The sequence below is a fragment of the Oryx dammah genome, unplaced genomic scaffold, assembly GCF_014754425.2.
Source record: "Oryx dammah isolate SB20612 unplaced genomic scaffold, SCBI_Odam_1.1 HiC_scaffold_12, whole genome shotgun sequence".
Lineage (NCBI taxonomy): Eukaryota > Metazoa > Chordata > Mammalia > Artiodactyla > Bovidae > Oryx > Oryx dammah.
In genome coordinates, this window is record NW_024070196.1 from 189,694 (window position 1) to 192,919 (window position 3,226).

Consider the following 3,226-nt stretch of genomic DNA (forward strand, 5'->3'; position numbering starts at 1 on the left):
GGGCGACTTGCCCTTCTTACTCCTGAAGCCAAAAACCTTCTTCATCACAGAGCCCACGGGCTTCAAATACACCTCACCTCTCCCTCGGCTCTTCACTGTCCCTGAAACCCAATACTAATGCTACAGATAAGCCTAAGCAGTTCCCCCACAATATCCCAGTTGGGAAGTTCTGTGGTTTTCCATTCTTTTAGCCCAGAAGAGTCATAGCTAAGTGACGGTACTAAACACAGTGCGCCTGAGCCCCTCGGAAGCGGGCGTTCCCACGTGTAAGCACAGAGACATGTCAGGCCATACTGCCCAGTGCACATGTGCTAAGGCCCAGGAGCTCAAGTCTGAGATTGACTGTGGGCGGTGCTAGGCACATTTCAATCAACTGTGCCAGTTGGCTAAGCGTTTCTGGATGCTTAACAAAAGCTAGAGCAGGTGAGAAAGGCGTCTTTGCTGGAGCAGCGAGGATGCTGAAAGCCTGTCCTCCAGAGCTTTTTTAGGGCTCTTCTAAACAACAACAACAACTCTAAATCTACTTATCCCTCAGCTTATTCCTTTCCACATCCCTCTTGGACCAGCGAAATTTAGCAAGTGTAACTACAGAAAACTGTTTTCATGGTTCCAGAAATTGTGGTAACAGGTATTATCAAGTGCAAATTGAGGGAAACCAACTCAGGTTCTCCAGATGAAATGAAACCACGTTTCCACATCCCTCTGATCCTCCCGTGGTCCAGCCACCATCTATGCATTTTCTTCATTTTAATTTTTTGCTTTTATTTTCCCCAAATCTTTAATCAACCAGTAAGGCAATTGTATGCTCCTTGGTTCTTAGTCTCGTCACAACAAAGGTTTGGAGTGACGGACATTAAAGCCCCCTTGGAGTGTCACAGCTTTCAGCCCTTTGGCTCCTCTTTTTATGTTTTTTTCTTCCCCCTGGGCATGCCCTATGCAAATTGGACTTAGTCAGGAGTGCTGTTCTACTTGAAGTCCTCACACCGGTCCTCGGGCCTTCCTTTGACCTTCCTCTGTTCTATTTTTGGGGGCTTTTCCATTGTCTTTCAGCCACCGCCATTTTAGACTCATTTTCCCTATTCTAAGTAGCTAACAAACCCAAGATTTATTTTGGAGCATAGTGTAACATTTGAGAACTTTAAAAAAAAATTATTCACATGTCCGAAATAATCCACCTTTTCTCAACTAGTTTAAAATACCACTTTTTAACTCTGGTGTTCTTTTTCTGGGTTTTCCATTCTGTTCCATTGAGTGGTCTGCTGCTTCTAGCATAGGTAGTATATAAAATATATTTTAATATATTTTGTAGGTCCAAAGTTCCTCCTCTTATTTGTCCTTTCCAGCATTCTCTTGGCAATGTTTATTTCTACATTATTTGTGATGACTTTTTAATCACCATGCCAGTTAAATTCTCAGTGAAATTTGTATTAATTAGGTTAAGAAAAGTAATTTTAACTTGACAATCACTTGTATCCGTGTATCCTGGTAGTTGTTATGTCTCTGTGCTATTTTATGTCCTTCATTAACCTTTGGAAGCTTTTTTTTTTTTTTTAGTGAAAATCCTATACTTTTCTTGATGTATTCATATCTGGGCTTTTTAAAATTTTTACTGTGATGGTACATGATTTTTCATTGTAATTTATGAATGATTACTGTTTTGATATCTGGGTATTCTTTTGACAACCAGAATGAAGAACTTTTAAAATTATAATCTTGTCGTAGGAAGAAAGAGTTGAGTTTCTGGTGGTAGTTAAGGAAGGCACAAACTGTTGGTATAGATTTCATCAGAAAGATGTAATACTGATAATATGCAAGATTGTAAAAAATCAAGCAAATGCAAACAAGATGGGCTTTTTAAAAAACTGAAGTGTAAGACCACTGCTACAAATTAAAAAAAAAACATTTAATATAGCTAAACTTCACTAAAATCCTATTAGCCAGATTTTTCAGTAATTTGCTAACTAACGTGTGTGCGCGTGCTCAGCTGTGTCTAACTCTAGGGACATCTTTTTTGTTTCCTCTTAATAGTCTCTTTGTTCATTTGATTTATTCATCCAAATCTATTTCCCACTCCAAAGTGTGTGTAATCATCATAATGGCCTTGCAGAATATTATCAACTCCATTTATATGAGGCAGCTTATGCTCTATACTTGTTCCATCCTCTTGAACAGTTCCCAAACTTTAAATAATCTTTTCCCTTGTTTCCATTTGTCTGCAACTTGTGTGTTTCCATCTTTGTTCCATTTCTTAGGAATAAAGCAAAACAGGTTGAATCCATACTGGCATAAACAGGTGAGTATATACCAAGACTTCTTTTAATGTAGTTATTGATCCAGTAGTTACAATTGGACTAAACCTAGTATTGTGGGTGAAGCAGAAGCAGACTCACAAGTTAATAGAAAACAGACTAACCCAAAACTCACCAAGTTCCTGTTCCATTTGTTAATGATTTGAAGTTAATGACTTTAAGACTTTTGATTAACCAAATTCAAAAGGAACAGATACCTCCATTGCACAAGATGCACCAGCAAAATCTGAATGTATGGCAGCCTTATTTTACAGCAAGACAAATTAATTTATGTACTTATTCTTCAGAGGCCATTTAATGTCATTTTGTTGTTTGTAGACTGAATGAATTTACAGCAAATTTTTGCCATTAGTGACTCAGAAGCCAAGTGTCCAGACCTTCAGGAGAAATTGCTGCTGGAATGCACCAAAGAACTCTGAAGAGAGGCTGGGTCCCTGTTAAAGTGATGTCTGGTTTCAGGACAGTGTTTTCACTGATGAAAGAGCAATGAACAAAAATGAAAACAAAAAAAAATATTTCTCAGGGCTATTCAGCTTAGCTACACCAAGTGGTTTTGGTGTGTGTGACTGGTATCAATTCTTGATCACCAAGCATTTACTTCCTACAATAGCCCAACCAAAAAATTATCTTTTGTCTTCTGCCTTCACAGTATTCTCTGGGGTGAACTATGAGACCAGTAAAAACTACAGTGATATCTGAAAAAGACTCTTGACACTTCCTGAAGCAGCCTGGAATGAGGGTCAAAGCCAGTACCAAGCTGCAAGGAGATTAGGACTACAGACCAGGACTTCAGGTAGGTTGTCAAGATTTGGATAGCAGCAGCAGCAGCAGCAGTGTTTTTGTATGGACCAAGATACTCAAGGAGTCTTCATTAGGTCATCTCTAAACTTCTGTATTTCCTTCATCAAAGGCTGTCT